Here is a 26,197-nt window from a genome sequence, read left to right as displayed (position 1 = left end):
CCGTGATCAATCATCTTTCCACAATCGAATCACACGCCAAAAAAGGATGAAAAGTGAAAAGGTCACAAACTCAGGGTTTCAACTTAGAAAAGTCTACATTGACATAAGGGTGGAGTGGTGTGGAAAAAGGTTTACTCATGAACCAATTTTGCTGATAATAATGACTGACCCAGAACACTGACCCAAGAATGAAGAGACACACACACAAAATTATCCCTTATACTTTACTTATACGAGTAGAAAGGGCAAAATCAGGTGAATGAGCCTATAGGGTCTAAACTCTGAATCCAAGCGTCCAAGGATTCACTTTCACTTTGTACTTCAAGCCACCACGCCATCTTCGCCTTCGTTTTTATTTCAATCTTTACAAAAACAAAAAATTTAAACAATTACAAAGATTACAAGGGAATGTGGAACATTTATAAAAAAAAATCAAACATTTTAAAACAAAATATATATTAATCTTCAAAATATTAGGCTATTAAAAAAACATACAAAACGAAAACAATATCATCACCACAATCAAAAACATCAAACGCAGCATCATCATGAATCCTTCCAACACCAAAAACGCAAACAACGGCATCAACGACAACAACGCCATCAACGCCATCAACTTCAACAATGGAATCTACTGTGAATACTGTCGAGAAGATCTACCTGTGGGTGGGGAATGGAAACACCACATCCATATAGAAGCCCATAAGTTTTTCGCAAACCGACCTGTGGATGGAAGCATTAATGAGGGGGCTGCAGTCAGATATCCAAATGAATTCCTTTGTGACGCAGCCCTTGCATTGATCCCTCATATTGAACGGTTGATGACCTCCCACCTTTGTTCGAAAATCAATTTTGAATTGTTTGGAGAATATATGCTAATAACAGAGCATGAGACTCGAAACGAAACATCAGCATCCAATTTGATGGAATACTTTAATTTCCAGAAAGAGGAAATTTAAGCAAAAAAAGAGTGAGTTCCAGGAGAGGGATAGCGGATGGACTTTAACCTGCATAATCAGAGTTGAACTAAATGTTTAAATGCGATGCAATTCAGGGATTCAGACACGTGGTACTGCCAAAAAATCTTGAAAAAAGAAATGAAGTAATAAATTTACAAAAAATGTAAGTATTGTTTCAAATGGGTAAAAAATATGTCAAGGAAAAAAAAATTTGAATAAAAAAAAGTAATAAATTAAAATAACTTAAACCAAATTTTAAAATTTATTTACTAATTAAAGTTTTAATTTTATTTTATACCCCACTCTCCTCTCAGATGAGGAAGCAATGGGTAGTACGCTTCTTCCGAAACAAATGTTTAAGCTATTCATCGAGCGATGAAAGGGCTGAAAAGCATGCTCAATGGTTACGGAGGGACCACCAGCTTGAGGTCCCATTTATCGTGTATGCCAACTTCAAATGCATACTGGAGCCGATGAGTATATTAGTAAGTGAGAAATCACAAATTATTAATAAGCGTATACCAGTTTCATTTGCATACTATATAAAGTGTGCATTTGATTATAGGTTAGATAAGTTAGTTTAAAAGATAGGTGCGAATGTAAGTCGCACTTTAATACAAAATTTAAAATCAGATTTGTACTACGTAAATGACATATGTTTAATATCGTGTCATTACATTTGACTCTTCAAGATAATGCTAAATTTAATGAGGCTCTTAATTGTCACATATGCAAGGGTGAATTAGGAAATTACAGAGTGAGGGATAACTGTCATTTTACAGGTAGATTTCGAGGTGTAGGTCATAACGAGGCCAACCTCAAATTCAAAACACGAAATTTCATCCCCGTCTTTTTAGACAATTTCTCGAAGTACGATGCTCATTTTTTTGTGAAAGAGCTCGGGGAAACAGAGGGCGAAATTAAGGTAATTCCTGAACAAGGAATTACATATATCAATTTCAAAATATGTTCCTAAAGGAGATAATACCCTAGAAATTAGATTTTTAGTTTTAATCAGATTCATGTCATTTAGTCCATATTCTCTTGCAAACAATTTAAATGACGAGCAGTTGAATGTTTTTAAAACCCACAAAGTGAAGATATTTCCCTTCTTCGTAGAAAAGGTGGTTTCCTCTACAAGTACTTAGACTTATTTAAAAAACTTGAACAATCTTCTCTCCCACCTCGCGAAAAGTTTTATAGCAGTTTAACAGAATCACACTGTTCTGAGGTTGATTATCTGCATGCATGTAAAGTTGGAGTCATTTCAAGTGTCAATCACTATCTATAAGTTTACTTAAAAACTGATGTTCCATATTTTTGAAAATTTTAAAAGTATTTGTTTGGAAATCCATTAACTCGACCCTGCTCATTATTTCAATATCCCAGGTTTGTCTTGGGATGCTATGCTAAAAAGTATACAACTAACCCTCGAATAGCTTACAAATATTGATATGATCAGATATATACAATGTGGAATCCGAGGGGCTTTAGTACAATGCAGTCATAGATATACTAAGGCAAGCCATAGGGAAAATAATATAAGGAAAATTATATAATTCATTCTAAGACCATGCTACAGTGCATGAAGAATGGCTTGACCCTGAAAAATATGCCATCAATCATCCAATTGAAGCAAAAGACTTGGTTAAAAAAATATTTTGGCATTAATACAGAGCATAGAAGCAGGGATAAAAATACTTTTGAGAACGACTTTTTTAATAAGCGTGTTTATGTGCCCTTAATTACTGAATGGGAAGCTTCACCCATTGCACTGTGGATGGGCTTGTATGGAGCCGCGACCATAAATATTTCCTGTTGAGATATCGTTTTGAAAATTTTCCCAAAAATCTAAAAATATATATTTATATATATATATATACATCGGACGATTATTTTCTATAGCTCACATAGCACCGTAGTAAGGCTGATTTGGCGATTGTGCGCAAAAATACTTTCAGTAGAGTTGAATTGTTTAAATTTTATTTTGGCACATTTGATGTGTGTGAAAGGGTAACTCCTCCCTTATACCCAAGCCATATCCCTCCCCTCCCCCTTCCGCCCCATCGTTCCTTTCTAAAAACTACGATATACAAACAAATGAGGTTCTTTAGTTCTTGGAATCATATATAATAATAAACCATTGATTTCATTTAATAAAACTAATGTCAAAATTTAAATGAAAAATTTTAATAAAGATCTTCTAACAAGTCAAATGTTGATAATAAAAATTTGGACTTATCTCTCTTTGGCAGTTTTTTTGACCAGTTATAAAGCGGTCAGAACGTAAAAGAAGTATATTCATTAAATCCTTATTTGTCAATATGCGAGACATCTTCCGAGTATGTTGAAGCCGGCATTTCTTAAGTTCTTTATTGTTGGACTCCGCAGCTTCCTCTGAGAGTTCTCCAATTGACAGCATCGCATTTTCTATTACCTGGGCACCATGTATTAAAATTTTTTGGACTGTCGCTGGAAGATAGTACCATGGATATTTTTTAAGTTTAGCGAACCGCCGACCACTTTGAACTTCACTTTTGTTTTGACGAAAAGCTCACTAAACGCAGCTGCAGCAGCAAAATTGAAGACCTGTTCACACTTTGCATTCTATTTTTAGACAATTTTTGAGACAAATTCTTTACATTTTGACTAATTATTTTAAAGTCGATTTTCGATTTATGGCCTACGGGCGGAACCACTGTGCCTTGGTCCACAAGGCGGTCGTCCACGACTCTGTGCATAAGACCTTATAAGCCGTTATAATTGTCATAGCGCAACATAATTTACAGACAAAACGAATGCAATTCAGTTGAAGAACCTACGAAATGTTTGTAATATGCCGCTATACTTAGGTTTCCTAATTTTAGAATTATCAATATGGAAAATCTAGGATTTTCATTATTCGTATATGAAACCCAAATTTAGTGATGCACTGTAACTATATTATATAGACACTGATTAACTTATTTACTCAAAAAAAATAAATAATTTCTATGCAGACATTAGGGATGATGTTGAGTCAAAATTTTATACCTCTGAGTATTCAGATTAATTGGCTAGGCAGTATAATTTTGTGCAGAGAAACAAGAAGCGGTTAGGTTTTTTTAAGGATGAGTTGAATGGAAGGTCGATGACTGAGTGAAAGTGAAGGTAGTCAGCCTCAAAAGTGTGTAAAAAAATATAAGTGCAAAAAACGTAGTTGGTGAGAAAAAATAACATATTTGTTTATGGGGAAGACAACGAATTTGCCACCCTTTAGCAATAATTAACGCTCGAATTAGGTTGATTAAACGCTGTGTATATTTTCGTTTTCACTTCTCTGGTCGAAGCTGCAACTAACGACCGACTTATTGAATTCAACATATATAATCTTAAAAAGTTGCTTAGCATAGATAAGGCGACAGAAGAAGAAGAGAGAGAGAAATAGATAAACAAAGAGAAGAGCTAAGAGCGCAGCAGGTGCAGCCATACACCCATGCGCGCATGATTAGGCGCTAGCGGTCTGCTCTGAACATACTCCCCCCGTTGGAAGAGGTACTGTTCCAACTTCATCGGCATCGTGGGGCAGAACGGCTAGCTTGGCGATTTTGTGGCCTCCAATTGGCCAACAACTTTTCAAGAAGGCAGCTGGCTTTCCTACGGCAGCAAGTGTGCCAGTCTGACGACGGCAGCTGAGACAGACTGAGGAGTTGACGCACTCGGCAGCCCTCCAGACACGATCCAACCAAGTTTACTGTTCTGAAGGGTTGGCAACGCGCTACCCAAATGAATTTGTCCCGTAGCCATTATTTTAAAGAAGAGTCCAGCACCAATTATAAGATCTATTCGATATGATTGATTGAAGTGAGGATCAGCGAGCGATATATTTTCCGGAATTTTCCATGATACAGCGTTTATATCGAAATGGGGCTGATACTCAGTAATACTATCAGTCACAACCGTGGAGAATGAGGCACGATAGCTTGCATCCTGGGATTGCGCTACAATGTCGACTGCCGTATCGGAATTCAGAGAGGATTCCCCAATCCCAGAGACTAGGGTATGCGACTTCCGATGATTTAAATTGAGCTCATTCGCTAGGCGAGAAGTTATGAAATTTATCTGAGATGCCGAGTCTAGGATGGCTCGGCATGGCATAAATTCTCCAACCTTAATCCTCACATAAATGATCGCGGTTGGAAGCAACACGTAATCAACAGGCAAAATATCTGTGGGGCTCGGTGGAGGGTTCGATGAACGGTGATTAGGTTGGGATGATGAATGCGATGATGAATGTGATGATGCTAATGCTGATGAAAATGATGTTGATGACTGAGGGTTGGGAAATGGATCGGATGATAGAGATGAGGCGGTGGATGGTACAGATGGGTCCTGATTAAAATGCAACAATGAGTGGTGCTTCATACGACAGTATCTGCAGTGCGTTGACTTGCATTGCTGCAAACTATGCCCCTTGCGCAAACAGTTGAGGCACAGGTGCAACTTCTTTGCTTCTCTAAATCGAAGATTTGGGCTCAAATTTAGAAATCGAGAGCATTTTGGCAAATAATGATCCCTCGCATCACAAAACGTACATAGGGGAAGATTTGAGCTACCAACTGAAGCAATGAAGCTATACCCATGCGGGGCTTTTCCCACCTGCCGGCTTGGTGTTTGCGTTACCAAGGCTTGATCCGAATTTTCCATAATCCTACACCTCCTTTGCAAGAAGCAAGCTAGGTTGTTGATGGACAAATCCTCTTCCCATTTTTCCCGCGTCTTTTGATCGAGCTTCCGTGCGACGATGTGAATCCGCAATCCGTCTAAGATTTGTTGCGTAGTGGCCAGGGTACGGATTGCTCGCAGATGCGAAGTCATGCAATCGCTTAACTCCCGAAGACCCTTGGCTGATCCCTTCCCGACACCTTTTAACCCAAATATTGCCTGTACGTGTGCCTGAAAATGTAGAACTTTATTATCGAATCGATTTGTAAGTAAATCCAAAGCCTTTTTATAATTGGCATTCGAGGGCTCAAGCGAACGTATGGTCTCTAGAGCCACACCGCCTAAACTTGACCTTAGATATTGTAATTTTTCAATATCACTTAGCTCTTCATCATTTCCGATGACCGTGCTGAACGTCACAATAAAATCCGGCCAATCGGAATAGGATCCATGGAACCGAGCTATCTCCAGAATTGGCAATCGAGGCTTCCTAGATCGGAAAGAAAGATCCGGATGATTAATAATGTCGATGGATGTTGAATTTGCAGCGGTTGCAGCCGGCAATTGAGATTTGCGAAGCGCCGCTAAACCTCGATTTATCTTCGCCTTCACATCCATGAACGCCGTGGAGAATTCGATCCGATGGTCGCTTGCTATCTCTGAAAAGTCCAATTTTTCCAGCGAAGTCTGTGCGGAATCAATAGCCAAATTTAATGAATTAATCCACTCCAGTCGCGCCAGTAAATCAGCTTCATCAAACTGATCTACAGTCTCCGGATTTATGTAATAATTCATCGAGCTCAATTGCCGCAAAAGGGATTGGGCCTTGGCTCTGTAAAAGTCCACGTCACTTGGCGGCTCATTTTGATGCTGAACCGAATTTTCCGTGTTAGAAATCTTTATTTTCTCACGCGAAAAGAATTAATAAGGGGAAAATGTCTGACCGCTTCGGTATATAGGAACCCGTTTTGTTTTCACCGCGCAAATTAGAGGTTAAGCAGCGTCACCGAGATGCAACGGAACCTCGAAAATGTTGTTGTTGTAATGGTCTGCCTCGAAACAGCGGAGTTTTGGCATACGCACGTCTATGCTATATATGCATAGGTATATATATGTTCAGTAGGCGCTATTTACGACGCTTAAGCGCGAGCCACCTTTCTATACAATGTTTGGCACAACACAGCTTTTGTTAAACAGCGCGATTAAACCGAAAATCAGCGGCCGGCTATATGCACTCAGCTTGTTATGTACAAGGTATGTGTGTATGTGAGATTGCTTGTGTGCTTATGACCGAATGCCAGTAAGGGACAGCGAAGCAAAGCGATTTGTTTAAACGATATTAAACAACGAACACCGGGTTGCAGGCTCCGAACAAAAGAATCACGTCGGGGTCACCAAAATGTTATTGGGAAGACAACGAATTTGCCACCCTTTAGCAATAATTAACGCTCGAATTAGGTTGATTAAACGCTGTGTATATTTTCGTTTTCACTTCTTTGGTCGGAGCTGCAACTAACGACCGACTTATTGAATTCAACATATATAATCTTAAAATGTAGCTTAGCATAGATTAGGCGACAGAAGAAGAAGAGAGAGGGAAATAGATAAACAAAGAGAATAGCTAAGAGCGCAGCAGGTGCAGCCATACACCCATGCGCGCATTAAAAATTGAATTAAAGAAATATGTAAATGAAACTAAACATTTAAGTGTGTATATAATACTTTATTTAAAAAATGGTCACATCTAAGATAATTACTATTGTTCACGCCAGAAGGCCCTTCGCGGCGGCCGCGCGCCGCTTCTGGCCACCGAGCTTCCAAATCTTTGCCGCTCTTGCACTCCCACAGGTCGGCCCTTAGCGCAGTGCTTATCGTGCTAGTCTAAGGGCTCCCGCGCTTTACTCTTCGATGTTCGCGAACGCCCGCTCCCGAGTTCCCGAGCTTTGCTCGCTGCTAAGCGAGCTGAGGGACGGATAGTTCGCGCTCCACTTCTCCGTCCCGCTCTCACATTGTTTAGCTAAGCTTATCGGTCGGGAGCGCAGCCCTTACGTTTAAGCAAATTAGTTCTATGTATGATGCGTAATAAAGCTGAAGCAATTATTCGAGCTCCACGACGGCCCTGACTTATCATTATTTTTGACTGCGCCGCGGGAGCTATTGTCCCGTACAGGATCTTTAGCGGCAGGATCGCCAACCGCCGAACAACTATAAATAAAATAAATCTAATCTTTAAAATACTTAAGAAAAAACGTTTAATTAATTCTAAAAATACAAGAAAATGTAATCAAATTTCCATATGTATTTCATATAAAATTTCAGATTGTTCAATTCAACTGTCTTCAGCTCATTAACTCATTAAGAAATGGGTCTTTTTATACCCTTGCAGGATATTATAATTTCAGTCAGAAGTTTGCATCGCAGTGAGGGAGGCAGCTCCGACCACATAAAGTATATATATTCTTGATCAGGATCAACAGCCGAGTCGATCTAGCCATGTCCGTCTGTCCGACTGTCCGTTTCTACGCAAACAAGTCTTTCAGTTCTGAAGCGATATAAAAGAAACGCCGTAGTTAGTCTTTTATATACTCTCACTCGTATATATGTCGAAACGGGCCGGCTCGGACGACTATATCATATAGCTGCCATAGGAATGATCTGAAAATTTTTACAAAAAAAAAATTATAACATTTTCAGTTTTCAACAGAATTTGTTAGAATATTCTTCTTATATTAATCTTCAATTTTGTGTAAAATTTTATGAAAATCGGACTACTATATCCTATATTACAACTTTTTAGTTTTCAACAGATTTTCCATTATATAGCACTTTTATATTAATCTTAAATTTGGTGTCAAATTGTTTACAGTGTTTACATCAATGGGAGCCATTTTTATTGTTCTGTGTAATTTTTTGTTGTTAACAGAAATTAGTCGTTTATACATATGAATCCACTTATATATTCCATTAAAACTTCTCTCCACATGAGTTCTTTTAATATCCTATTAAATCGTTTAACAATTGAAGCCTTTAGGGTGCTAAGGTTTGAATAATGATTAATTTGAAGCTCTTCATTAATGCATTAAACTGTGAGTTAAAGAACTCCTTCCCATCATCTGTTTGAAGATTCTTAGATACTCTACCACCTGTTTTGAATACTTTTTCCATTGCTTCACTTACTTCTTTAGCAGTTTTTGATTTAATTGCTTCAGCCCAAGCAAATTTAGAAAATGTGTCGATTATTGTTAGCAGCTGCCGAAATCCATTATTTGATGAAGCATACTTCCCCATTTCTACCAAGTCCACTGAACATAAATCATCACTACCCTTTTTTAATGACGTAAAAATGTTTACGCGGTGGAGCGTGTAGTTCATTAATAATACTCCGTCTACTCATATTTAAGTAAAAACTAAAATTAAAATTAAATAAAATCTCTTAGATAATTATGCATTATATTCTAAATGCTAATGAATTATTTAGAAAATCGAATTTCTTTAATAATGCTTGAGATAACTACTTCAACTCTATTCAATCTGTCTTGAATACCTGCAGTTGCAACATCAGGTATTGTTAGAATTAATTATTTTTGATGTGAAATAATTTAATCTTTTAACCTCTTAATAGACTTGTCTACATATTCTTTGTCAATCACACTTTCTTTTTGAGGAGCACAATTTCTATGGATATTAAAGTTGCCTTCTGTATCAGTTCAATAGCCTTAAGACCATAAAAATTTTAACCAATTTCTTCTTGAAATTTTGTAATCTATGATTTTAGAGAAACCCTCAGCTCGTGTCAATCCATATCAAGATATTCCTTGATGACTATAGCGCCATGCTTTTTTGGAAAGGCAAAAGCTTTAATACGTCTTCTTTGTATTTTAAAGTTGACATCCGTATCTAGATAGAGTCCTATTCCTGTTTTCTCATATCGTTTTAAATGACTAGTGATCTGCTTTTCATGTATATAGCGTTCCAACTTGTCAACGGACATGATGATTATAACCTCAATTGTTTATAAATGTCTAAATGTCTCTCAATTCTTCAATTATAGACATTGTTTAATGCACAAAGCGTTTTTTGTGCTGCATGAGATATCAGGTTGGGAGGTGCATAAACTTATTTCAATTTATTAAACAAAGACCAAAAGACAACCGTTTCAAGCAATCTAACATCAGAAACTGACTTTTATTAACAGCAGCAAAACTAGAGAACAGAGATTTGGTAACTTTATGTTAATGAGCTTTTGTTTACATTGTATATTCAAAGAGAAACGGTTCGGGAGATGCGAATTTAAAGAGTTTGACCGAACATCCCGGCCGCCTTGAAAGTATTATCTTTCAACAAGATTGTGATGCAGTGGGGAGTACTGCCAGCTTATGCACTGGTCGGCAGCATACACCAGTGCTAGTTCGAATGTGGGCCACTCGGATTAGCCAATCCTGTCCGGGAATAACGGTCTCAATGCGCCCAATCTTCCATCGCTGAGGAGGAAGGTTGTCTTCGTGGATTGTAACCATGGTGTTCGCCTTGATGTTTGCCGATGGTGTTGTATATTTGGTTCGAGCGCGTAGTTCTTATAGATAGTCGAATGACCACCGCCGCCAAAATTCTTGCTTTCTTGCGGTCACGGCGTCGAACCGTTCCAAACTGGTCGCATGTGTTGACGAGACGGGCCTTTCTGGAAGGGAGCGAAGAGACTTTCCAAGTGCCCTGGGGTAAGTGCACCAAAATCGTTGGGATCTGGAGATAGCGGAGATAACGGACTCGAGTTAAGAATCGCTTCAATTTCGGCGGTTATTGTGCTGAGTTTCTCGAAGGTGAACCTTGAATTCATCAACGTTCTGTAGAGCAGACCTTTCGCGCTTTTCACCGCCGCTTCCCAAAGGCCTCCAAAGTGAGCAGCTCTGGGAGGGATAAAATGGAAGGTTATGAAATCGGTTGACAAATGAGATGAAATGATTGAATTGCGTGGTCTTGTTTTCAAGAAACTCTCGTAGTTCTTGAAGATGGTTGGCAGCTCCGACGAAGTTGGTTCCGTTATCGCAGTAGATGTGTGTTGGGATCGACCTCCGGGCGATCATCCGTTTGAGTGCTGCAAGAAATGCCTTGGTGGACAAATCCGCGACGACTTCTTTGTGGACTGCTTTAGATGCCAAACAAATAAAGACAGCGAGGTATGACTTGGTTGGACCCTTTCCTCTGATCCGAAGATACGTGTCCGCAGAAGTCGACGCCACACTTCTGAAACGGATGCTGCGGTAGGACTCGTTCAAGAGGAAGCGATCCCATGAGTTGGTTCTCTAGTTTGGGCCTGAACCGAACGCAGGCGAAGCAGGAGCGCACCACTCGACGAGCTAGATCCCTGGCATTGATGATCCAGTACTCCAGACGGATGAGAGTAACTAGAGCCTTCGGACCTGCGTGACAATTCCTCAGATGCAAGTGTCTAACATAAATCCAAGCAAAGTGCGATTTGCTTGGAAGAAGCAGCGGATGCCGCTCAGATTCAGGGATGTCAGCGTTCTGTAGTCGCCCTCCAACTCCTGATGAGCTGTCGAGAAATGGAGTCAAATACTTTAGCTGACTTGTAAGTGGTTTAGCTTTCTGTAGCGAGCAAAAATCTTCAGAGAAGAACTGTTGGTGCATGTTGTTGACGATGCTGAATAATGCGCGGCGAAGTTCTTCCGGTGTTAGCGATGGATCGACACCTTTGACTCCTCTTGACAGGTCGGCGAAGCGAAAAACGTATGCGATGGTGCGAATGCAGCGAGCATATGAACTAATGTGAGTCAACTATTGAAGAACATGATTGTTGATCACAGTAGTGCTGAATGTGCTCCTACGTTGCTCTGCCTTGACAGTAGCTGGATCGATATCGATGATTTGTGGTGTGTTTGGCCATTGGGACGATGGTTGGGTCAAGAACTGTGGGCCTGTGAACCACATTGATGCTGCCAGCTCGGCTGTTGTAGTTCCACGCGAAACAATATCTGCTGGGTTGCTAGCACCCGGCACAATTTTCCACTGACTGAAAGTGTGACTGAGTGCTGTTTTAGCCAGTGCAGCACAATTTGCGAGTCGGTCCAAAAATATGCAGAGTATCTTGTGTCCGCTAATGGGGGCCTTAGTTTCGCATACAATTGGCCTAGCAAATGTGCTCCGCACAACTCCAGTTTCGGAAGAGATTTTTTCTTAACAGGAGCTACTCTCGACTTAGCAGTCAACAGATGCACTGCGATAACTCCCGTCCACGTTTCTGACCGTAGAAAAAAGCAGCATCCGTAAGCTCTGATCGATGAATCACAAAATCCATGAAGTTGAAGTGATCGAATCTTGTGTTGGAGGCAGTAGCGGGGAATCGACAAAATTGAGACAGTTTCGAATGACTCTAGGCATTTTCTCCAGGCCGTGTGTATGTTTTCTGAAACGCTCTCGTCCCATGACAGGCCAGCTAGCCAAAGTTCTTGAAGAAGTATTTTTGCGACAACAACAAACGATGCGAGCAATCCAAGAGGGTCGAACAAGGTGGATGCAATGGACAAAATACTTCTTTTGGTGACTCTCGATGACTGATTCTTTGGTATGAACTTGAAGAACAGTGTATCCATTGCTGATTCCAGTTCACGCCAAGAGCACTGGTTAATCCCTCTCCACACGAATTGAGTTCCTTAGCTGCGTGATTTGAATGCCATTTGGTAAGCGGGAAATGTCCTCGTCGAAGAATTTCTGTGACTTGATCCTTGATAATGCGAAGTGTCACAATGTCGTCTGCACCCGTGAGTAAGTCATCAACATAAAAGGACGTCTTTATGATGGCGGAGCCGATTGGAAAGTCGATTTGGTGGACATCGGCAAGATTGATACGTGCGCATCGTGTCTTCTGGAAATGCTCTCCAAAGGATATATTGGTATTTGCGATCAACAATGTAGGGATTTACTTGCCTGTTCATCTTGGTCACATCTGCAGTGATGACGTAACGATAGAGTCCGAACTTTAAAAGCTTTAGGTACAACTCCTCCTCAAGCCAATGATTTGCGGATGATAAGTCGACAATTGTTTATTAGTCAATAAATTAATAATAATTTGTTTATACACTGCCCCACGTTGAGCGCCAAAATGTTTAATGCACAAAGCGTTTTTTGTGCTGCATGAGATATCAGTTTGGAAGGTGCATAAAGTAATTTAAATTTATTAGACAAAGACCAAAAGACAACCGTTTCAAGCAATCTAATATCAGCAACTGACTTTTATTAACAGCAGCAAAACTAGAGAACAGAGATTTGGTAACTTCATGATAATGAGCTTTTGTTTACATTGTATATTCAAAGAGAAACGGTTCGGGAGATGCAAATTTAAAGAGTTTGACCGAACAGACATTATTTCACTTGTGTGACTTGTGTTTCCTGCAGATTGTGATGCCATTAATAGTTGTAATCGCTGTTCCAATTCATTGGGACCCTCCCAATACACATAATTTGGTTTATTCATATTCAGTCTCATAAATACAGTCCCAGTTTTCATTGCTTTATTAGGTTTTGGTGTAGACTCAAAAGGTGTAGGCAATAGGTGATTTACCTAGAAGTGGTTTAATAAATTCTGAATACTTCAAAGTCATTGTTCCTTTTTTCTGTCCATTTGGAAGAAAGTTCCATCGATAGACATTCGTTTTTATTAAAATTGATCTATAAATTTCCAATTCATTTGCATTATAATTTTGTAGAAGATGATGACATATTAAGGAATATAATCCATTTGTAAGTTGCCAGTTTTGCCCATCATCAAATTTAATTTTATTGTTTGAAAAAAATATATGACTACTCCCAAGCATTAATTGACCATTTTCATTTTTTCTAGGACCATATGTCTTATCCAATACACGTTCTCTTGCCAATTCACAAATGTTAAAATTTTTCATACTCTCCTCATGTTTCGATGATTAATTCAATATTGAAGTCGATGTGTGAAGAGGGAGTTGACTTGTTGGCACAGGTGATGTAATAGGAGAGTCAGAGTCCTCCTCCTCTATAGCTCCTTGAGATTAGAATTGATCATCATCATCATCATCATCATCATCATCATCATCATCATCATCATCATCATCATCATCATCATCATCATCAACATAAACTCCATCATTAATATTGGTCTTTATCCCCCAATCATATGACTTGACTTCATAATCATTATATTTAGGGGTTGAGTTTAATTTCTTTGTTTCATAAAAAAAAAGTTTCCTCTTCTTATTCATATGTGGTGTTTCAAAGTCTGATGCTATAATTTTCTGATTAGTTTTTATTTCATTCTTTTCATTTGTATGAGTCTTGGGTAATAATTATTAATTATTATTATTATCTGAGTAAGTTATGGGAACCAGTTCACAAATAAGGTCAGATTTCACAGCAATAAGAACGCCACCGCCAGTATGCATTTGACGGTCACGCCTTTAGACAATATAGTTGCCAGCGAATAATTCGCAATGAGAAACAGAGGAGTTAAGCCACGTTTCGGTGAAAGAAATAACGTTGGCATCGAAGGAGACACTATTAGAGTGCAGCTTCCTAAGTTTCCCCAACAAACTATGAGCATTATGATAGTGCAAAGAAAACGAGTTAACGAGAATATCGCGAAGCTTGCCCAATATATATGTATGTATGAATTATTATTATTTTAATTATGTTTGTGCAAATGTATTTTTGTGTATATATATATCTTTATTATTTTTCGTATTATATATAAAAAAGGCTATATTTTTTGAATATGTGTGTGTGTGTGTGTATATATATTTTTTTCGTATTGTATATTAAAAAGGGATATTTTTTGTGCATGTGTGTGTATATATATTTTTTTCGTATTGTATATTAATAATAGGTTTATTTCTTGTACATGTGTGTGTGTGTGTGTATATATATATATATTCTTCGTATTATATATTAAAAGGGTTTAGTGCAGTTTAGTGACGGACACTTGTACTTATGTATGTGTATATATATATATATATATATATATATATATATATATATATATATATATATATATATATATATATATATATATATATTAAACCCTTAGACATATTCACATACATAAGTACAAGTGTATACATATATATATATATATATATATATATATATATATATATATATATGTGTACATATATACATATGCTTGGACCAGCGGATCACAGTGATACGAAGTAGAGGGCCGATATTGGCAAGCGCTTAAGCACTTAGAAAATAAGAAAATTCACTGTGGCTGTGCATATGTATGTAGGTATGCACTTGGATGCATATATATATATATCTATTTGGCACTTTTCACTTTGGTCGGAATCGGATGGAAAGAAAAAAAAAAAACGCTGATGGAAAAGGAATATGGCGACCACGGACGAATGGACTTTGGAAGGCGAGTCGTACTTATCTTTGGTGGGATCAGGGTAGATCCGGCTCGAAGGACCATGAAAAGGAGTGGGCGGATGGTCTCCAAAACTCTGTAGCCGTCGTCAACCCAATAAGTCGTCGGCGGCCGGTGGCAGGGGTTGATTGAATGTTGTTGTTGTTCCACGTAGTGTTCTTCCAGAAAATAAAAAAATCGGAGTTGGGCTTCGTTTCCACTTTGGTAGTTTTTATTAGGCACTTTGATTAGAACTAAAACTAAGCCCGCTCAAGGGCTGCTGGGACCGTGGAGTCGCCTTCGGCTACGAGACGAGAGGGAGCGAGCGACGACCCGGAACAGCGAGAGCGAAAGCTCGTGCTCCCACACTGCTGCTCGAAATCAATCGCCCTCGTGGCGCGAACATCTGGAAACGGCTTGCCAAATCCTTGAACCCAGCCTCCATGGATTGAAACTCCAAATGGGCTTGTCTCATAAAAATCCGCATTTGGGATTTAATATGAAGGCAGCTCGGGCACGTCCAATCCAAGCCAGCGTGATCCCGTATGCGGTCGGCGATGCGCGGGCCAACATGCCCAAGATCGGCGCAGCCAGGGTGTGCGGCATTATTGCACAGCCAACAATAAACAGTGGCTTGCCGCGAAGTAATTTTGCGGCCATGTGGACAATCCGCGGCACAACATGTTCACATTATGTTGCAATAATAATAAATCGTATGAAGCAACGCGCAAGTAATAGAAAGGCAATTAACTTGAGTGGCGAAGGAACCGATCAAAACAAAAATAGAGCAAGAGAAAAATATAAATCAGCTCAAGAAAGTATGAGATTGTGTGATTGTCCGCGGCTTGCAGATCACTTGCAGCAACAACAACACTGAGACCGACGCAGCAGAAAGCGGTGAACACACCGCGCAAGAAAACAAGGGCGAAAGAATATTTTTCGCCGATGATGTTTTCGGAAATTAAAGTCACTGTCTTTAAATGAGATGATCCAGATGTTGTGGTTAAATAAAGATCGCCAAAACACTGATCACTTGCCAAAAATTTGGGCTTTTTAGAAAAAATATTCACGGTGAAAACTTTAAGCGAAGGTAGAGCGAAGGAAAACACGTCCGACTCGTGGGCAAAAAACTTGTATTAATTTAATTAAAAAGTATACAATTTTCAGTTTTCAACAGATTTTCATTAAATTTGAGATATATTCGTTTCATATTATTCTACAATTTTGTGTAAAATTTTATGAAAATTGGACGACTATATCATATAGCTACCATAGGAACGATCGAGAAATTAATTAAATTTAAAAGTATAACATTTTCAGTTTTCAACAGATTTTCATCAAATTTTATAAGAAAGAAAAGAAATTAATGAAATTAAAGATTATAACTTCTTCAGTTTTCACCAGATTTTCATCAAATATGAGATATAGCCATTTTATTTTAATCTACAGTTTTGTGTAAAGTTATAAAAAAAAAACCGGACTAATATATCACATAGCTGCCATAGGAACGATCAAAAAATGAATACAATTAAAAATTATAACGTTTTCAGTTTTCAGCAGATTTTCATTAAATTTGAGATATAGCCATTTTATATCAGTCTTGAATTTTGTGTCAAATGAAAATCGGACGACTATATCACATAGGTGCCATACAAACGATCGTTAGATATGGAGCAAAAATGCAAATCTGTGAATATAAAACTGAAAATATAATATGTATAGGTGAATGAAATGAAAGCAGGTATTACTTCATTGTCTTTTAATATTAATTTATATATTTTATATTGTATGGATATAGTCATCGAAGTTCTATCTGCAAGGGTATATAAACCGGCGTGACGAAGTTAGCTTCCTTTCTTGTTTATTTTCATAATAAATATCTGTTTTTGTCTCTCGCCTTAATCCTGATGCAACCGTGAAAGACGTCGCTATTCTCTTGAGCAACAAATTAAATGTTCCTTTAACTGAATTCTCTGTCTCAAAATTCAATTTTAAGCAGAAACGAGATATTTCTTCATTTAAAATTGCACTTTCCGACGCGTTATATAGTAAGGTTCTTGTTGCTTCCGTATGGCCCGTACATGCTATTGTTCATGAATTTCTTTACAAGAGCAACCCTCTGGCTGGAGTGCCTCTGACTCCCTCAACCAGGCCTCCAAAAAACGAATTAACTCGTTTTCTTGGCACTATCAGAATGCTCGTAGTTTGTTAGCAAGCTGCACGCTAATAGTGCCTCCTTCGATGCCAACGTTATTTCTTTCACCGAAACGTGGCTTAACTCCTCTGTTTCTCATTGCGAATTATTCGCTGGCAACTATATTGTCTAAAGGCGTGACCGTCAAATGCATACTGGCGGTGGCGTTCTTATTGCTGTGAAATCTTACCTTATTTCTGAACTGGTTCCCATAACCTATTCAGATAATACTTTGGAGTTTGTTGCTGTTCGTGTTCAAGTTCACGACTACTCTCCCTATGTATCATGCTCTTACATCCCACCCGGTTTGACGCTACTATTTATCTACAGCACCTGTCCTTAATCCAGGGAATTCACTCAACTCTGGGTGTTAATGACCATTTGATAGCTATGGGCGATTTTAACCTTCCTTCCATATCTTGGATGCCATCATCTGACACCAATTTTCTGGTTCCCACTGCAACTCATGACTTAGTCCAAGGTCTTATTGATTTTTCATTCAAGAACTGTAGGGATAAAATCTTGGACCTTATCTTTGCGTCTGAGTTCGCCAACGCCCTTGTCCCAAGAAGACCCTATCTCCTGCCCTGAAGATGCTTATCATCCCACGCCTGGAGATAATTCTTGAAGCGTCGTTTCCTTTACTTCCTAGTCCAGAAGTGGAACCGACAACTTCTCGCTGCTTCCGCAAAGCTAATTTCGATGGCATTAACTTCTACTTATCCCTAGCTGATCGGACTTTTTTGGATTCTCTAGATGACCCCAATTACATGGTTATGCGCTTTTATGATATATTATATTCTGCCTTTGACATTTATGTCCAATCCTTTCCTTCACCTGATGCGTCTTACAAGGAATCCTTTATCATTCCTCTCCATAAAAAGGGCAGCAAATCTAATATTGAAAACTACAGAGGAATTGCAAAGCTTAGTGCTATTCCGAAGTTATTCGAGCCAATGTCGGTCAATTATGTCCCCCTATCAGCACGGCTTTATGAAAAACAGATCAACGTCTACAAACCTTCTAGAATTTTGTGCTGTCATTAGAAACGGTTTCAAATTAAATATTCAAACAGACGTTATCTTCACCGATTTCAGTAAAGCTTTTGACTCGGTAAATCACCTACTATTACTTAGAAAACTTACGCTATTGGGTTTTCCTGCTTTATTGACTAACTGGAATGCAACATATTTATCCAACCGTAGTCAACGTGTTGCATTTAAGCGCTCTCTCTCACACTCTACTCTATAGGTGCGTGCGATCTTGAACGCATCTATACGGTAACAGATCTCGGAGTCCAATTTAACCACACACTTAATTTTAATGACCACATTGGTCTAATTATTAGTAAAGCTCGAGGGGTTTTCGCCTTTGTTAAGCGATGGTCAAAGGAGTTTGATGATCCTTATACATCAAAACTTCTTTATATCTCACTCGTTCGCCCTATTCTTGAATATTATTCGTGTGTGTGGTCACCTCAATATGCGAAGTATCAAGACCTTATTGCATCTGTTTAGAAGCAATTCCTTTTGTTTGCTCTGCGTGGATTAAGGTGGGACCCACATCATCGTCTTCCATCGTATGCCGACAGGCTAAGACTTTTAAGCCTCCCCACCCTAATGGATCGTCGAATCTGCCACGGCGTTACTTTTATTTTTAAGCTACTCAATGGTAAAATTTGCTCCACCTATTTATTAAGCAAATTACGTCTCGCAGTCCCTGTAAGGCCTTTCCGTCATTTTCGTCCCATAGCCCTTAACGAATATTGACGAGCATGATCCATTCCGTTTTCTATGTTCCATGTTTAATGTTCATAATTTGTTAAATTACCTATCCTTACCTCTGCCCACCTGATGTGAGTCGGAGCACATCGATAAAAAACAATCCCTTTTATTGTGCAGAGGTAAGGGTACAATATAATTTTAAGAATTGCAGTCATTGCTATTTTCTTTTATAAATAAATAAAATAAATAATTTCTCAATCGTTCCTATGGGAGCTATATGATATAGTAGTCCAATTTTCATAAAATTTAACACAAAATTGTAGAATAATATAAAATGGCTATATTTCAAATTTGATCAAATTCTTTTGAAAACTAAAAATGTTATAATTTTTCCTGTAAAAATTTTCCGATCATTCCTATGGCAGCTATATGATATAGTCGTCCGATCCGTTCCGACATATGTATATACGAGTGAGAGTATGTAGGAGACTAACTGCAAAGTTTCATTCAGATAGCTTAAAAACTGAGAGACTAGTTTGCGTAGAAACGGTTAGACGGACAGACGGACATGGCTAGATCGACTCGGCTGTTGATCCTGATCAAGAATACCCTGCAAGGGTATAAAAAGCTAAAAGAATATATTGTCCCATTTCCCAATCCCAATTTAAAAAAATTTTATATTTTTAATTTAATTGAATGTATTTTTTTTTCTCATTTTTATAAATAAGCTGAAAATTAACAAGAAAGGTAGCTACTTCGGCACGCCGAAGTTTATATACCCTTGCAGATAGAACTTCTATGACTATACAATATAAATGATATATATTTATGTTAATAACAATGAAGTAATACCTGGTTTCATTTCATTCACCTATACATATTATATTTGCAGCTTTACATTCACAGATTTGCATTTTATTTCTACATCAAAGGATCGTTTCTATGACACCTATATGATATAGTTGTCCGATTTTCATGAAATTTGACACCAAATTTAAGACTAATATAAAATGGCTATACCTCAAATTTGAAAAATTTGAGTTGAAAACTGAAAAAGTTATAATTTTTAATTGTATTAATTTCTCGATCGTTCCTATGGGAGCCATATGATATAGTTCCGATTGTCATAAAATTTTACACAAAATTGAAGAGTATAATAAAATGGCTATATTTTAAATTTGATCCAATTCTATTGCAAACTGAAAATGTTAAATATTATTTTTTAATTTTCCGATCATTCCTATGGCAGCTATTTGAAATAGTCATCCGATCCGGCCCGTTCCGACATATATACGAGTGAGAGTATATAAAAGACTAACTACAAAGTTTCATTCAGATAGCTTCAAAACTGAGAGACTAGTTTGCGTAGAAACGAACGACGGACAGACGGACATGGCTAGATCGACTCGGGTGTTGATCATGATCAAGAATATGTATACTTTATATGGTCGGAGGTGCCCCCTTCACTGCGTTTCAAACTTCTGACTGAAATTATAATACCCTGCAAGGGTATAAAAATTTGAAAGAACTTAAGTTGTCATTTCCCATTAAAAATTAACGTTGAAATTTCTTTTAAGTATTTAAAATCTGAAAGAACATATTTTCCCATTTCCCATTAAAATTTAATGTTTACATTTTTTTTAAGTATATAACCTATCCTAACCTATTTTTATACCCTTGCAGGGTATTATAATTTCAGTCAGAAGTTTGCAACGCAGTGAAGGAGGCACCTCCGACCATATAAAGAATATATATTCTTGATCAGGATCAACAGCCGAGTCGATCTAGCCATGTCCGTCTGTCCGTCTGTCCGTCTGTCCTTATGTCCGTCTGTCCGTTTCTACGCAAACTAGTCTCTCAGTTTTGAAGCTATCTGAATGAAACTTTGTAGTTAGTCTTTTATATACTCTCACTCGTATGTATGTCGGAACGGACCGTATCGGACGACTATATCATATAGCTGCGATAGGAATGCTCGGATAATTTTTATAAAAAATTATAACAATTTCAGTTTTCAACAGAATTTGATCAAATTTGAGATATAGCCATTTTACTATACTCTCCAATTTCGTAAAAAATTTTTATGAAAATCGGAAATCTATATCATATAGCTCCCATAGAAACGATCGAGAAATTAAGACAATTAAAAATTATAACATTTTCAGTTTTCAACAGATCTTCATCAAATTTAAGGTATAGCCATTTTATATCAGTCTTAAATTTTGTGTAAAATGTAGGTGCCATACAAACTATCGTTAGATATGAAGAAAAATGCACATCTGTGACTGTAAAACTGCAAATATAATATGTAAAGGTGAATGAAATGAAAGCAGGTAATACATATACATATATACATACTTCATTGTTTTTTAACACAAATAAATATTATTTATATTGTTTGGATTCCAAGTCATATAAGTTCTATCTGCAAGGGTATATAAGCTTCAGCGTGCCGAAGTTAGCTTCCTTTCTTGTTTTATTTATTTTTTTCTGTATTTTTAATAATAAACTGAACGAAACTTTTTCCCATTTTCCAATGCCCAAATTACAATTTTTTTAAATTTGAATTAATTTATTTATTTCTCTTAATTATTTTTTAACAAATTTAATTATATATATATATTCTTATCTGATAATTTAATAATGTAATATCTTTTAATAGAAAAGAAATTCAAAATGCAGTTATCAACTACGTTATACCTCTCTGGGAGGTAAACGTAATTATCTTCTAGCTCCAACCTAACGTTGGAGCCAAATTTCCCTTTCGACCTTACCGCCGAAAGGATCTCATGCCCTTTATTTAAGGGTAGTGTACAATCATTAGATCATCCAAAATCCTGTTGGTTCACCCGAACAGGTAAATTGGACGCCAAGTTGTTGGTACTGGTGTTGGTGGTGGTGGAGCTCATATTCATGTTGTTGTTTTTACCAGTGCTGGGGTTCATGGTTCTGGTAGGTAGAGCTGGTGGCTGCTGGAGCTAGTGGTTGCTTGTGCTGGTAGTTGGAGCTGGTGGCTGCTGGTGTTAGTGCTGGTGTTAGGGCTAGAGCTGGTGCTGGTGCTGATGCTGACTGCTGGTCACTAAATGATAATTTCATCCAGGAACTGACTAAATTTATACCCAGGGCAGCATTTCTTCTCCCACTACTCTTTGTTCCATGTTGTGTGGGATGGAAAAAAGGGACAGATCACCCAACGGTTGTTAAGTGATGGGTAAAAAAAACGTTTCGGGACGTTAAAGCATCATTAGCAAAACGAATAACCGTCTAGCAAGAATTTTAGGTATAAGTGTCTGCAGTTAACAGTCCCGATTTTTGGATTCGTTGATAAATATACCTGAGGTTTTTACCTAAATATAGAACTACTATTGGTGGTTGTAAATTTCCAAAACTGTCGAAACAATATGAATCTAAATCCTTCTTAAAATACTCAGCGCAATGCGTGCCATTTGATGAAGAGTCTGCTAAGTAATTATTCCACACTCAAGAGGATGTAAGAATTTTGGAAACTCGTCTTTTATATAGACATCTTGAGAGTGCGGGATATTTTTAAAGCCAAACATCATTAAATAAACATTGAATAATGCTTTTTTGGGTAGCACTTTTAATAGTTAATTTGACTACGTTTTTGTTGTTTATTTTTTTGAAACTGAGATACCATATCCTTTCCTATATGGTTGTAAATATAAGCCTTCACCCAACGCAAATGATTCCATTTTTTTATTATGTCTTTTATTTCCCTGCAGCTGTTCTTTTTCCATTCTTGCATTCTTAATAGTCTTTGCAATTGCTGCTCTACCTGAAGACAAACTTCCGTACAGCACTTAGAGATGTTAAAACTGGAAAAAGTAGCAAGAAGCCACCTATTTTGGGTACATTGATAACCCTATAATTGATAACTATATCATTTTTCCTACATCCCATTGTGTTTGATACTTCTTGAAGTGCTAATTTTATAACATTCAATATGTCAAGCGGTTTTTACTTTTTCAATTCCTTCGTGGCATGCTTGATTATTAAAGCAAGCGATTCTTTTATTACCTTCTATTTCACTCGCTTGTCCCCATTCCAAACTTTTTCGTAGCCTTGATAATTTTTTTTACAAAATATGCCGCTACTCTCCCTCCAATACTACTGTCATTAGCTTTTCCACGATTCCAAGCCCTATCAATTACAACAGAATCTGCTTTATGGCGATCACCCAAGTCCTTACTATTTGAATACTATATATCATGGATTCTAAAAGCTTCATCAAAACCATTAATCTCACGATCACCTCGGGCTAATCGTTTCTCTAGCTTTGTACCAGGTCCACAGAAATTGTAACCAGGTAAATGAGCCTCAAAGAGTAGAGCATAAATTATATTATTTACGAGACCACTACCCTGTTTGACATTTGTTTTATGACTGCTTATGTTATAAAGATGTTTACCCATTTTCTAACAACCTCAATTATCAAAAGATTGTCATTGAATGAAGTACTTATCACAAAAACATGCGTTTATTAAGACAAAATAAAATCATTGTTGTAAGAAATATTGAGGGTGGAGGTCATGGAGAGAATAAACCTCCACGCCAAAGTACTTTGTTACCTAATTCAATTCGAGCTATAATTTTTGGTCCATAAAATTGTGGAAAAACTAATTATAAATCTGATGATAAGCCTTATCGAAAGTCCAAATGGTATATTTTCAAAGAGCTTCTATCAACCGAAATATATGTATTTGAAAAAACTAATTAAACCAATACAAGGGATGTGATCCTACACATTTTCAGCGAATGATGAAGTTTTGACAACACAGGAAGCTAAAAGTAATTAAATTTTAATATTTGATGATGTTGCTTGCGAAAAGCAACACAATATACGTAACTATTTTTGGATGGGACATTAAATTTTATTATAATGTTTAAGCAAGATGATTTAAACATGCGTCACATATACAAAGATCATGTAAATAGTGGCATGGACTTTGAGTCTATTATGAAATTTTCTCAAAAGTGTTGGGAGGAAAAATAGGGATTTCTCATAATTTTGACGGATGATGAAATGAATGCTGGTCGATATAGAAAATGATTTGATCAATTTATTATTCATTAAAAATATGTGGTAATAAATATATGACTGTTCTAAAATGATGGTTAACAAGACAGTAAAGAATCAAGCTTTATAATGACAACTTCACTGAATTTTGGTTTAACAGGAAACACTACTGTTATAAGTGAAACATTTTCCCACAAATTGAATTAAAACGAAATTATGAATGTGCTCTCGCTGATTTTTAAACGGTTTTATTTAGCTCACCCCGTTTGTTATACCCTTGCAGGGTATTATAATTTCAGTCAGAAGTTTGCAACGCAGTGAAGGAGGCACCTCCGACTATATAAAGTATATATATTCTTGATCAGGATCAACAGCCGAGTCGATCTAACCATGTCCGTCTGTCCGTCTGTCCGTCTGTCCGTTTCTACGCAAACTAGTCTCTCAGTTTTGAAGCTATCTGAATGAAACTTTGCAGTTAGTCTTCTATATACTCTCACTCGTATATATGTCGGAACGGGCCGGATCGGACGACTATATCATATAGCTGTCATAGGAATGATCGGAAAAGTTTTACAAAAAAAATTATAAAATTTTTATTTTTCAACAGAATTTAATCAAATTTGAGATATAGCCATTTCATATTATTCTACAATTTTGTGTAAAATTTTATGAAAATCGGACGACTATATCATATAGCTCCCATAGGAACGATCGAGAAATTAATTCAATTAAAAAGTATAACATTTTCAGTTTTCAACAGATTTTCATCAAATTTGAGATATAGCCGTTTCATATTATTCTACAATTTTGTGTAAAATTTTATGAAAATCGGATTAATATATCATATAGATCCCATAGGAACGATCGAGAAACTTGAGAGGAATGAGAATGGCGGTGGCTGTTGTCGGAAGACTGACAATCGCGGTGGCGATAACATTTTTAGTTTTAAACAGAATTTAATCAAATTTGAAATATAACCATTTCATATTATTCTAAAATTTTGTGTAAAATTTTATGAAAATTGGACGACTATATCATATAGCTCCCATAGGAACGATCGAGAAATTAATACAATTAAATTTATAACTTTTTTAGTTTTCAGCTGATTTTCATCAAATTTGAGGTATAGCCATTTTATATAAGTCTTAAATTTTGTGGCAAATTTCATAAAAATCGGACGACTATATCATATAGGTGCCATACAAACGATCGTTTGATGTAGAGGAAAAATGCAAATCTGTGAATGTAAAACTGCAAATATAATATGTATAGGTGAATGAAATGAAAGCAGGTATTACTTCATTGTTTTTTAACACAAATATATATAATTTATATTGTATGGATTCCTATTCATAGAAGTTCTATCTGCCAGGGTATATAAACTTCGGCGTGCCGAAGTTAGCTTCCTTTCTTGTTTTATTTATTCTTGGGTCAAATTTAGTAATTCAAATTTCACCCTCTTCCTGTCAACCGATTAATCAGAAATTTTGTATACACTTTGGATTTTGGTGACAATACAATTATGTTTATTCATTATCATTATAAATTCAAGATGGCCGCTGCTACAAAATGGCGGATAACTTAGGTTTTATCAATCCCATCAACATGGGTAGCAAATGAAAGGTCTCAACAAGTAGAATTCAATTTGCAAAATTGAAAAAGAAAAGAGAAACAATTGACGTGCCCCACGGTTTTATTTTAGTCTAGTCTATGCATATGTTTATAATTCCCACGACTGTATCTATTTTATTATTTTTTGATTTTTAGTACATTTATCTTAAACATTGCAATGTATGTTTAACATAAAACCGTTTAATTTAAAAAGTTTTTTACCTATTTTTATTTAGACCTGTAATGGGGAATTTTTTTTTATTGTGTTTCCCTAAGCTTGAATGATCGTTTGGTAATCCAGAAAAATGACAACTAGTTAAAAGGCATGACCTATTTAAAGTAACCAAATCGGATTTATGGGTAATTGGTTACCTAAAAAAAAAATAAAATCATTAAAGCTTATTCTAGGTTGCACCCATTGGTGAATTTGATTACAAATTTTTATACCCTTGCAGGGTATTATAATTTCAGTCAGAAGTTTGCAACGCAGTGAAAAAGGCACCTCCGACTATATAAAGTATATATATTCTTGATCAGGATCAACAGCCGAGTCGATCTAGCCATGTCCGTCTGTCC

General features: G+C 37.0%; 1 pseudogene; it reads right to left on the bottom strand.

The window, feature by feature from the left end:
• Positions 1 to 10,808: 10,808 nt before the first annotated feature.
• On the bottom strand, positions 10,809 to 22,068 carry LOC147644755 (uncharacterized; annotated as a pseudogene).
• Between the last annotated feature and the right edge of the window lie 4,129 nt (positions 22,069 to 26,197).

The sequence above is a fragment of the Drosophila serrata genome, unplaced genomic scaffold (genome assembly GCF_035046125.1).
Source record: "Drosophila serrata isolate PLE 108 unplaced genomic scaffold, ASM3504612v1 contig_103, whole genome shotgun sequence".
Taxonomy (NCBI): domain Eukaryota; kingdom Metazoa; phylum Arthropoda; class Insecta; order Diptera; family Drosophilidae; genus Drosophila; species Drosophila serrata.
This window is presented reverse-complemented; position numbering and strand designations above follow the sequence as displayed.